This window comes from Cydia pomonella, chromosome 22, assembly GCF_033807575.1.
Source record: "Cydia pomonella isolate Wapato2018A chromosome 22, ilCydPomo1, whole genome shotgun sequence".
NCBI lineage: Eukaryota > Metazoa > Arthropoda > Insecta > Lepidoptera > Tortricidae > Cydia > Cydia pomonella.
This window is the reverse complement of record NC_084724.1, coordinates 10,027,100-10,040,663: the sequence shown is the minus strand read 5'-3', so window position 1 is coordinate 10,040,663 and position 13,564 is coordinate 10,027,100. Positions and strand designations below refer to the sequence as shown.

The following is a 13,564-nucleotide window of genomic DNA, read 5'->3' as shown; positions in this document are numbered from 1 at the left end:
TTATCTCTCTCTATCACTCTTCCTTACTAGTGCGATAGAGACAGTTTTTTAAATTATTATAAACTGATCGGCGATTGGCCCTAGTCACACCTGATATGCTAGCATGAGTTACGTTCTCGCGCGCGGCTCCATACATCTAGCGCGACTTCAAGTATAGACTCACGCAGGAGAACGCCACTCATGCTAGCTAGTCTGATGGAAAGTGAAGACAGTACCTAAGATGCAGCTCACCGGTTCAGTAGTAGCCTATTCACTCTTGCTTTAAAGAGACCGAGGTCATATTTATCAGGGAATACAGTTGGCGGGAGCGCGTACCATTCTTTAGCCCTCCGTTTTGTTGGCTACGGAACGCTAATGATTGGCATCTTGTCTACGCACTCAGAATAGCCAAAACTTGACTCTGCGATCGATCCTTTATTTCATATGCTATCTTTTACAAATCATATAATAATAAGTCTACCATATTTTTGCAGCCATTTTCATATAAAAAATATCAGGTTTAATATAGTGACAGCTACAATCCGATGCCGACTGTACAAAGAAAGGCCAGTATGGTTAAGAGTAATTCACTGTTGATGATGGTTGACCGGCTGTTCAAAAAATATCATGATTTGGCCGTATTTTCTGCAAATATATCTTTTACAAGTATTTTTTTAAAGCGAATAATATAATCAAACTCACGATCGATTGATATCGTTCTGTACCCCTAGTGTAAATATTTTCGACAGCGAAACGTGACGTACGCGTTTGCGTACATCATTACATTACATAGTGTCATTTTGTATGAGATTTTTGACTTTCCAAAACGTCCCGCTTGGCGCGCTATCGACTAAATTTACACTAGGGGTACTGATCTGAATCGGCAAACGCACGATCGTGTCAGTCTGTGTTGTAAGGGTTATGTCAGATACAAATAAAAATAAACTACAGATAAAAAGAAGCTAGCAAAGATAAGGTACAGATTTTTTTAAACAAATTTTTCGCTTTTTGAAATATGAAAGGGAATCGTTTCAATGACTGGCTAGCATCTAAACTCGAAGAAAGGCTACGTTCATCTCGTTCTTGTTATTTGGCTGACTAGGACGCAGAAAAAATATTCGACATGAAGCCACTACGGTGAAGATGGATCTTAATGAGTAATGAATGAACAGAGACAATAACCAGTCTTCTTTTTACATTCACAATGCAAGCTCTGCACTCTGACCAATATCATTGTAGTCTCCTTGTATGCTTAGTTGATATGGATCTGAAGACCAAGTTGTACTAGATGAGCTACCAGCTGTTAGAGAACGTCTTCTCAAGTAGCAGTACTGTCGTTGACACTAACTGACCTTTAGAAAGCGTTACTGCAACGACATAAAGCCTATCAATGATCAGCTAATTGTGTTTCTGTTATTAACAGCAACTTCATTGACCTTTGATGAACCTTAAGCCATTGGAATAAAGTTTACGATAGTTTACAGTGGGGACGATGGCTTTGTTTTACTTCGGGCAGTGACCTGGCGCAAAAAGTGGTCAGTTTTTGCTGCAATTGGACTTCGGTGAAAAACCTGAAGGTGCAATACGTAGAATTGAAGATGGCAATGTTAAATTATCAGGTTGGGTAGGTAAAGGTAGGGTATTTGGCAATATATAGAAATTTGAGAATTCATATGTGACCGCGGCCGGCAAAATGTCCCACTTTAACGCGAGCCATTGTCAAGTTATTCGCATAAATATACGAGAAAATCTCGCCCTTATGACAAGTGACAAAGTGAGAAGTTTTGCCAGCTGCGGTCACATATTAGGATTTGAATAATTTGGGCACTTGGGTCGAAAACTTTTTTAGTATGTAGGTTATCTGATTTTCCTATGGAAATCATAAAATAAATGAAGTTCAAAGGCTAATTTTTCTACCGGACCCTTTAAGCATGTATTGTTCCAAACTCCTACTTCATAAACGCTGTATGATTAACACTAAATACTAACTTGCCCAATTTTCAAATCAGTATAGTACCACTTTGACAAATCAGTGATCTATTGTGACGGCCCTTTAAAGTTCATTACTAATGCCCGTTGAATCCAGGAAATTCCAGATTCTTTGGACCGTATGTTGTTGTATGTTCTGTACCCCATAGGGTTACTCGTATAATACATGCCGCCCTAAGTAAGTAGGTACTTCTTTTTGACATTAGTGGTCCACAGGAACAGAGAATGTGCACTGTAGTCTCCTCTGACTGGCAGAACCTGCATGTCGCATCTTGTTTCTTTCCAATTTGAAACATGACCAAATATAGGGGTCTCGGCGCCGAATACAATTTCTTACCTTTTGGCGTCGAGACCCTTGGCCCGTGGGGTCCAAGTGCCCTTAAGCTCATTAAGGACCTTTCAAAAAGGTTAGCAGAGGTCACTGGCGACCGCAGAACTGGCAGCTTCCTCGCTCAAAGAATTAGTCTTGCAATACAGCGAGGAAATGCTGCCAGTATCTACGGCACCATGCCGCAGGGGGATATTTTTTAGTATTTTATTTTAAGTTTAGTATTATTATTTTTTAGATTTAGTTTTTAAGTTTTATAGTTTAATTATGTTTTATTAGATGTAATCAATATTTATTTTTACTCGCACAATAAAGTTGTATTTGAAACATGTCATTGTTCAATTCAGTGTCCGTGGCGGGGTTATGGAGAATGGATAACAGTCAGTAATGCATGTCAAATAAGTGTCAGACATGTGGACCGCGTTGAAGTCAAAATGTACTAAGTCCTTCGTCCATATTTTTTATTGCTGTATAAAACCATTTCGTAAATAACACAGCAGCCAAGGAAGAATGGGTTGCCAAGATCAGGCATTAATACTTTTAATTCAAAGCAATAAACATGATTACACTAGACTGACTAGACATAAAAAAAAGTTCAATACATTCGTGCATTCGCTCCGTCTACAATCAAAAAAACTTCCCAAATACACACACACACAAAAAACGCGTGAAAGTGTCAACACTCACTGGTGCTAATAACTGTCACTTTCGATCAGTCCGATTGGAACCAATAACCATTTAAATTAAATCTTAACGAGTCAATGTGAGCAATTACGGGTCAGTTGACCCCAATAGTGGGATTAGGGTCAACCTAGTGCCCGTGTTACTAAGGTGGCTGGTGTAAGATGAATAGCGATTTTTATATTCAATCAGTATCTGAAAGTTTGAAAGTTTCTAAAATAATTTAATTTTGAATAAGTTTTGTTGTCAAGTTACAATTAGATGACTTTAACAACCCAAACCTGCGGTGGCAGCATGGTTCCATTTTTATCACTTGTCACTATGCCCGACACTTTCGCGCTTCCATACTTGTTAGAACGTGACAGGCAGTGACAAATGATAAAGAGCCGACCATAGTAGCCCTACTGCGGCGGTATCATGGCCGCAGTTATATGCGTCACTTTCGCACTTTGCATATTCGTTATTATGTGACAGGCATGATGACAGATTATAAAAAATCGACCATCTTAGCCCGGCTGGTATGAATTTTCTTTTTAGGATTCCGTACCCAAGGGGTAAAACAAGACCCTATTACAAGTTAGGGTTCCGTCCCCAAGGGATAAAACGGGATCCTATTACTAAGACACCGCTATCCGTCCGTCTGTCTGTCAGTTCGTCTGTCACTAGGCTGTATCTCATGAACCGTGATAGCCAGAGAGTTAAAATTTTCACAGATGATGTGTTTTTGTTGCCGCAATAACAACAAATACTAAAAAATACGGAATACTGGTCCGGTTTTTATATTTGTTAAGTTGGAGTAAGCGTCAGTTTTCGCGGTCCTCGGCCGAGTTCTTTAGGTCCCTGTAAGACACAAAATTTGCTTTTCCTTTTAGTTATTGTTTAGCTTACTCGTGCTTCCTCTTCCTCTTCTATTATTCTTTTTGTTATATTACAGATTTCGAAAGTAACTTACTTTTTTTTTTAATTCTTTTATTAACACTTATAAAAAAATCTAGGACTGTACTGTACAACTATAAGTCTGTCCGACTGATCTATACTTTCCGGAACGCCCTGTATATGTTACTGCAGACAGTACAGTTAGCAGGAAAATATAATCGCATAAATAACAATATTAATAACATCTTGTAAATCATATCGAGATCCCATTAAGATGGAATTGACAATGGAGTTCTAAAGTCGCTACCACACGGATTTGCGACGGCGACGCGATCATTAAGTCGCCGTTCGGATTCAGAGTGCACCACCATTATTGCAGTATTATTGCAGCGCGATAATACTGCCGACTGCATTACTGCCGCAAATGTCAAATTTGACGTTGCTGCCCGGAATTTTGACAGTCATTCCATTCAATCAGTTATTTCAGACATAATAAGTCCATTTTTTTTTTGTAGGTAAGTATATTTTATAGTAGATGATTTTATTTTATTTCTAGGTTTAATTTTAGTTTTAATTTTGTAATATTATATTTTAGTTTAGTTAGTCAATATAAATTGTTTAAGAGCTTTATTAGAATATATATATTATGTTTCCATATTTAAATAAGTCCATATTATTTGTTAGTCACTACATAGTACAAAACAGTCGCTTTCCGTTGTATGTATGTCTGTATGCTAATCTTTAAAACTACGCAACAGATTTTGATGCGTTTTTTAAATAGATATATTGATTCAAGAGGAAGGTTTATATGTATAATACATATCCGTGGAAAGCTGGGGCGGGTCGCTATTAATACAATAAAATTTATCTAAAGATACTGGTGTAGCCTGAACGAGTTTCCCGCATAGTTTTTGAGCGATTTCCAGATTTTTATATAATTAAGTTTCTTATTATTTTTAAGAGTTTTCTCCATCTGTCTCCAGTTTTTTTTATACACAAATTAAAATGTAGGTGTACGCACGCAAATATAAATACAACACGTAACGATCTTCTGGATTTAAATCAAAAATACAACAATCACAATCAAGTAAGCCTTAAAAAGTTTATTGTTTCGTTATATATTAATATGTATGTGAGAAATATGTAGTATTCTGTATTCATTATTTCATTGTAGTCATTATATAAATATATAATAATATTTTTATTTGTGTATTGTTTATTACATTTAAATTAAATTCTCTTACTTTTCTTCATGAACCATCTTAACATTTCTGTTTAGCCCTATGGTTGTCTGGTAGAGAATGTCTTTAGGCATTAAGTCCGCCACTTGTACATTTTTGTGCAATAAAGTTTAAATAAATAAATAATCGCACACATTATTTAAATTCAAATGATTGTTGATTGTTGTGTTGACGTGTTGATTTATATTTGTCGACCAGTTTGGCCTAGTGGGTAGTGACCCTGCCTACGAAGCTGATGGTCATTTGGATGGTGGCATTTATTCGTGTGATGAGCATGGATATTTGTTCCTGAGTCATGGGTGTTTTCTACGTATTTAAGTATTTATAAATATTTATATATTATATATATATGGTTGCCTAAGTACCCTCAACATAAGCCTTATTGAGCTTACTGTGGGAGTTAGTCAGTTTGTGTACTAATGTCCTATAATATTTATATTTAATATCTATTTAAATGATTCCATCGTGGTTGCGCGGCGGTCGCTGCGCTCGGTGACCGCATGCCGGTATTATCGACGATGTGTTAGCGCCCTAACATAACAACAGTTGTGATCATATTACTATCAGTGGTATCGGTCGCGCACCGTTACGTGGATCATGTTGCTGTTTAGCTTCGTGTTATTATAAAATACTGCCTTCTTATGAGTCTTGAGGTCGATTTATCTACAGAAATTGAGCGTGTCAGACACGTGCAGTGCGTTTTTTTTCTATAAAGTTGTTTGTCGGCGTCTGCGCGGCCGTGTAAGGAGTGTAATGTAACGATAGATTTGAATACGTTAATAGACACTGTATTTATTAGCCCGTAATGAATATACACATTGAAGAAGATAGTATTTTATACAATAATACTTATTCTACTATAAAACCTAAATAATTCAATTGAGTTTAATTTAGTTAAACATAGGTGTCAAAAAAGATGCATAATTATACATTTGATCTCTATGTTTTACCCTCTATGGAGGTGTACAAAATTGTCTCGTAAATAATTAAAGAAAATTAGGTAATTATCTCAGTACTACAAAAGACATCAACGCGTGCATAATATATGAATATTACTCATGAATCAGTCTCGCGTTGATGTCTTTTCCACTGGACCGCGGCGCCACGTGATTTTTCAATTTCATTATAGTTGACTACAACGTTTGGTTATGAATATTACTTATAGTTGAGTTGGGAGCCCATACATATTGATAAAAAAGATCATACATATTGAATCAAAAACCTATTTCGTGTTGCAACAAAACAACATGCTTAAACATAAGTTTACAACAAAAAAAAAAAGAAAAATCAAGCCTGTCATCATTAAATTGAATTAGTTTACCAGTAGCACATCCATTACTGTTTAAACTTAAAAAAAAAAGAAGAAGAATAAATTTCACTGTCCAATCATTAAATTGAATTAGCCCATCCATTACCTACTGTTTAAAAAGATTAAAAAAATAATAAGGAAAAAAAGCTGTGTCCATATAATTAAATTGAATTAAGTTTACCAATAGCTCATCCATTACCAAATGCTTAGTCATTCGTCTTTGATTCTCTGACACAGTTTGGATTGAATCCAGCCATGATAGCTATTGTATCTCTGTCTCGTAACCTTATTCTGGCGAAAGGTGATCTAAGCATATTATACTCGTCTCACTGACAGGTCTGATTAGTGCTAACCGACTTCGATAAAAGGGGAGGTTCCGTGTTTGACCCAACGAACTAGAAAGATTATAGAAGCCGGGCAAAATGACCCCACGTCTATGTCCCGCGAGCGACTCAACTGTACTGCGCGCATATTTAAATAAATAAATAAATATTATAGGACATTATTACATAAATTTACTAAGTCCCAAAGTAAGCTCAATAAGGCTTGTGTTGAGGGTACTTAGACAACGATACATATAATATATAAATATTTAAATAAATAGAAAACAACCATGACTCAGACATTGTTAAATATTGTAATAGGTACCGTGCAAGATGTTTTTCGTATCGATTTTTTTAAATCTAAACTTTTAGTGACTAGTCAAAAAAATATTAAATAGCGGAAATTTGATGTTACAATCTGTCTGATAATGTCTGTCATGTGGACTGTTGTTTGAAGTCAAAACTGTACTAAAACCTTTAAAATGGCCGACGTTTCGAGGACAGCAGTCCCCACTTGATGAAAATCGTGATAATTTAAATTAGTAATCCAAGATTAACATTAAAATGACTGTTGAAGTGCTGATTTTTCTTGCGTTTTCGCAGTTGACCCCAAATTAAAAGTTGTTCAGTATGACCTACCTCAGCTTAGGGTCAGACATAACAAAATTACTGTAAGTATATTTGTAATTGTAATTTGTAAGCCATTTCGTGACACTTTACTCTCACTATGTTCTCTTTTATGTCTGTCTATTACTGTTTGTGTGTTTATGAATAAAACAAATTCTATTTCTATATTCTTTCGCTGGTTTGACCTCTATGTTCGTTATCTTGTATCATAAACTTAAAGCGATATTAACAGTTACAAAATCGTCGTAGAAAAACTGTAGATATAGGTGCAGAAAATGTTAGTTGTAGAATACATTATCGTTCAATAAATTTGTAATAAACAGAAACGTCTGCAAACGATGCTATTAAGCTTAGAATAAATTTTTGAAGTGGAAAAAATTCTGTCTTGGGTGAGACTTGAACTCACGGCCAAAAGCCGGTCAGCGGCCAGAGGCCGTGAGTTCAAGTCTCACCCAAGACAGTAATTTTACACTTTTAAGAATTTACATTATAGTTATCGGAGAAAAGTAGGAAAGCGGACCCCGTCACAGTATGGGACAAATGCTGGGACGATGATGATGATGATTATCGCTATTGTATATTGCATTATAGAAAATTGTACGTGTATAATGAGAACATAAGACGAAATAATGAGCATTGAGAATGAGAATCATAATAATATTTATTTTTATTTTCACTTACTTGAAATAATGATATGCCAAATAACACTGTTAGTAAATAGTACATTACGATACAAGTGCGAAAAATAGGAAATTCGAAATGAGTGGCGATAAATTAAAACACGACCGAAGGGAGTGTTTTAAATCGACACGAGTTGTGAATTACCTATTCGCACATGTATCGTACAACGTTTTACAGTACATTATGGCCCTTTAAATGTTCGACACAGTAACGTAATATGCTAATTTTCGCACTAGTGCGGTAAAGTAGCACCATATGTACTGTATATAATTATTACAATACGATCCATTTTATTTCAATCTGTTATCAAAAATTTAAACTTGCGATTTTTACACATAATTTATTGCGAAAACGGGACTTACAAGGTGGTTTCTATTTCAGGCAAACACCAAAAATAACGGTTTTTGAGTGATTTCTGTACAAAACAAAGTTTTTCTATCAATTGCGCGATCGAATAAACGAAAGTAAATAGATGCGCACATATTTATGTTGAAATAGTGTGTAATGATTTTAAAAAAACGCATTTTTTTGTATGGAAATCGAACCACCTTAAATCGCTGAGTTCCCTCAAACATACCTAATACTTACTGAAGATTTAGAAATAATATTCATATTTTTAGTTTTTGGACATAATTTATTATAATTTTTTAAAGTGCATTTTGTACGTATATTCGTAATATTTTCGTGTTTCAGCAAATGTTGTAGATTGTTTAAATATCAAAATTACGTTGAAATTAAGTCAATTTTCAGAGAAATTGTCACTTGTTTTGAAGTAATTTCTGGAAAAAATTGATTTCGTTTAACTTTCATTTACACTACTTCAAATTTATAATAACAAAAATGTAGTTTATTAAAGTTGAAGTACAGGATATTTGTAATATAAAATTACGATTTTTAGCAGTACAAACTTTACGAAATTTACAAATAAGATCCACAAATCACTGCTTTACGCGCGTTTACCTAAACTTCCATCAGAAAAAAAATCATTACTAATTAAGTGAGTCTGTTTTCAAAAAAATTGAGAATCCTCCTAGAAACTACTACTACTAGAGACTAGAGAGTCCTAATAGAAACCAGTACCCCTAGTGTAAATATTTTCGACAGCGAAACGTGACGTACGCGTTTGCGTTAAGTGTCATTTTGTATGAGATTTTTGACTTTCCAAAACGTCCCGCTTGGCGCGCTGTTCAAAAACCCATACAAAATGAGACTAAACGCAAACGCGTACGTCACGTTTCGAAATCGAATTTATTTACACTAGGGGTACTGTACTTGTTATCTCTAATAGTTAACAAAAGGTGTACAATTTCATGCGCTAAATCTATCAATTTGACATTTTTGCGACTAAAATCGATAACGGCCTCTTAATGGGTCTCTTTCTTTGGCTTTCGATCTGTTACAGTCGCCATCAGATATATATCAGAGCAGTCAAGGTGCCCACAAATATCTGAACACGCCTCTATTGTCAAGGCGTTAGAGTGCGTGTTCAGATATTTTTGAGCACCTCAGCCGCTCAGATATATCTGATGGCGACTGTACTTTAGTATGCATGAAATTAGTTTTCGCTGCACGTCATGTTATGTCCCGCTGTTAGTACAGACCAATAACATCATATTAGCATAATTTAAATAACATTATGGAAATTAGGAGTGACTTGATTCATTAATTTGCTGTACAGTCACCATCGAATTTATCAGAGCGTTCGAGGTACTCAAAAATATCTGAACACGCACTCTAACGCCTTGACAATAGAGGCGTGTTCAGATATTTGTGGGCACCTTGGCCGCTCCGATATATCTGATGGCGACTGTACCTGTAAACTTTAATAAAAGATCTTACTTTGACTATTTGATATCTTAATCCTATTTAAACAGTATTTTAAGCTCGGCCGAATTTCACCTTCCTATACAAACGGAGTTTCGTTTTCATTTTAGAACTACGTGTTGGATTGTAATGAAACTTTGCACGTACAATGACATGAGGTATATCTATGCCTGTAATTATATAGCTCCATCTTATAAAACAATCGTTATAGAGCTAAAACTAGTTTTGTACGAAAAATTTAAACTTTGTTAACTATGGTATCTGATGCTCTATAAACTAATTACAGGCATAGATATATACCTTAACCTATTGTACGTACAGTTTCAGAGCAATCTATAATAATAATAAGGTTGTCTGGAAGAGATCGCTCTGTAGCGATAAGGCCGCCTGTTGTTTACCTCTATCTTCATGTTTTTTATGTGTTTCCATGTACATTTTTTTTTCAGAGGTTGTGCATTAAAGAGGATTTATATTGTATTGTATTGTATTGTAGTCGTTTTAAATTGAAATCGTAACTACGATCGTATGGAGAAACGAGCTTGCTGCGGACTCTTACAGTAAATAAATTAAATGTCCTTACACCGGCCATAGAGTTACTTTATATCTAAAATTTGGTAAAAGGGACACCAATTGCAAGATATCTGGACTTTTTAATAATTGTAAATCTGTGATAATATCTGTAAAAATGATCTTATGACCAAGAATCATATAATTTTGTGTGATAATGGCGTAGACAAAAATATGGTAATAAAGTGCTTTAAACATAATAACTTAAATATTATAATAATTTATATTTTTCGGACGAATGCTCATTTTGTCACTTGGAATGGAAGAGATTATCTTCTAGTTATTTATTCATCAGTTATAAATACTTATCTCGAGTCGGCAGTCGACTCATGAATTAAACAATAATATCACAACCATGTTCGTGAAATTTTCGCTACTTGGAAGAATATTCCAGCATTCATGTGTTAAGAAATAGTACAATTTGCAACGAGGGGGTAAGTGATAAAAAATCTTTAATTTTAAGCGAAAATAATTCTCAAATACGGTGACATTTTAGGTTTTACGGTTAGGAATCGTTAAAATTTAGTTTTTTCTTAAGTGTGATGAAAAACATTGTATGTAGCTCTGGGGGTAAGAATATTGGAAACGAGGGTGTTAATTCCCGAAAGCCGCAAGCTGGGGGGGAATTAAAGATCCGAGTTTTCACTTACTCCCCTCGTTGCACAATGTACCATTGCTGACAATGCCTTAAAAACTAGGTAGAATAGTATTCTACTACTTCGATGCCTAACCTGTCAAAAAACGTCAAAATGGCGGACGAATGTTTCAAATGTCACCGTATGTAAAAATAATTTCGCTTAAAATTGTGTGTAGCTCCGGGGGTATGAATATTGCAAAACGAGGGTGTTAATACCTGACAGCCGCAGGCAGGCAATCGAACCTCCCCTGTAACTTTATGTTGGACTCGTACCCACTCCACAGCTGACCAATTTATCAACATTTTAATATGTAAATATTGAGAAGCCATACACTATAATACAAATTTACGTCAATTCACGAATCGTCATCAATGTTACGAATATTCTTTTTTCTAAATTACTGTAAAAAAACTTTTTTTTTCAAGTTAGATTAAGGAAAAAAAAATTCGGAAACTTGAAATTTCGGGGCATCGCGCACATACAAATAAGAAATATTTGGAACGAAACGACAATTCGGACCATTTTTTTTTTCATCATTGAGAACGTTAGATTTACAACTTACGAGTAATAAGATCCCATAAAAAAGTTCTGAGATAAGAGTTTTTGTTAAATTGGAGACTAACCCAGTATCTATATGTCACTTGCTTTCTTCATCTTCCGAATAACACTTTGTTTTTAAAAGTTGTAAAGGCAAACGACCTTAATTAAATTATGGTCGTTAATCACAGACGCCATAAAACTTCCATGCAATTTGTTAGGTTATTATCCGGATGTTTTAAATGAGATTTGTATTAATACTTAACTGTAACTATAATAACCGCAGTAACTGCGACAGTACTGATGTATGTATTGAGGTCGTTTTGGTATTAACTAGTTTCAACTTTTAATCCAGAAGAAATTTATATAAACTTTCTTGCATAGGTATTCATGACTGAAATAACTAGATTGCGATAAATCATGATCTTGAATCCATAACTCGATAAAAAATGGGCATGCAGTTAAAATGTAACATAACCTAGTTTAACTTGAAGACCTAGGTTTAATCCCAATTCTAAATCTTCCATCTAACTTAAAAAAATAATCAAAAACTTACTCAAAACTGTTCCAAAAACACTGGCCTCCGAAAAACCACAGAACACGAAAAAAAATTTCGAAGTTCGAAATTCGAACGCAAGATCGACCGCGCGTTGAACGGGCGTGCGATTTCAACGGCGGTTTTAGAGCCACTGGCCGCGCACCCACCAGCCCGGCTAATATATCTCGCATACAAGTTTCTTTCGTCTTTCACTGGTACAGCCGTGGTACCAACGTCTCCTCGATGAGCCATTTCACCTAATCGTAAATCTTTGCGGGCATTCGGCACCTGTCGGCTACCATTTTCTGGGTTAATGAGGAGTCCGAGTGCTCGCTGTTTTCTAAGCGTTTTCGAATTGACGCTTTGACGCGCTATGGGTGCCGAGTGCTGACCAAGATGTTCGACACCTTGCTGTAGGGTCTTTAGAGCGTGCGAGAGTGTATGTAGTTGGCGGGTTTGAAGAGTTTCTGCGTTTTATGTGATCATGGTATTGGTATGTGCTTTTTGCTTTTTCTTATGTGCGCTTTTTCCTGAAAAAAAAAAACCGAAGTAAACCACAAGTAAGTAGTAATGCAGATTTCGTTATTGGACTAAAATGGATTAAAATACATTTACAGTACATATGGTGCTACTTTATAGCACTAGTGCGAAGATAAGCATATTACGTTACTGTGTCGAACATTTAAAGGGCCATATGTACTGTAAAACGTTGTACGATACATGTGCGAATAGGAAATTCGAAACGAGTGGCGATAAATTAAAACACGACCGAAGGGAGTGTTTTAAATCGACATGAGTTTTTTCGCACTTATATCGTAATGTACTTTTAATAATTTCACCGTTACATTGTGGTAATAATAGCAAGATGTTAACTAATAGGAGTAATAGTTTTTGTCTCACTTTTTTTTCGCATTTTGAATTATTTTGCAGCTCTATTTCTTTAGGAAATTAAAAAAATACAATTTTGTACAAAATAGTATTCTTCGGTAAGTCACACATAAACAACCAAAATAAGTTGAAATTTAAAGGTGACCCAGAAAGCATAATTTGAACTATTTTACCATTTTTAGGGTTCCGTAGCCAAATGGCACAAAACGGAACCCTTATAGTTTCGCCATGTCCGTCTGTCTGTCTGTCTGTCTGTCTGTCCGAGGCTTTGCTCCGTGATCGTTAGTGCTAGAAAGCTGAAATTTGGCATGGATATATAACTCAATAAAGCCGACAAAATCGTACAATAAAATCTAAAAATTTAATTTTTTTTAGGGTACCACCTCTACACGTAAAGTGGGGGTGAAAATTTTGTTTCGCTTCAACCCTAGAGTGTGGGGTATCGTTGGAAAGGTCTTTCAAAACTAATTGGGGTTTTCAAGAAACATTTTTTGATAAAGTGAATATATTCGGAGATAATCGCTCCGAGAGAAAAAAA

The 13,564-nt window shown here is 35.3% G+C and overlaps 1 protein-coding gene across 1 annotated transcript in view; it reads right to left on the bottom strand.

Moving 5' to 3' along the window:
* The window catches only part of LOC133530064 (agrin), a 116,389-nt gene extending 103,626 nt beyond the window's left edge, over positions 1–12,763 (bottom strand). The window contains exon 1 of the mRNA XM_061867882.1: positions 12,157–12,763. The gene's annotated coding sequence lies outside the window, so the exon portion shown is untranslated. The remainder of the gene's footprint in view (positions 1–12,156) is intronic.
* Positions 12,764–13,564: the final 801 nt, after the last annotated feature.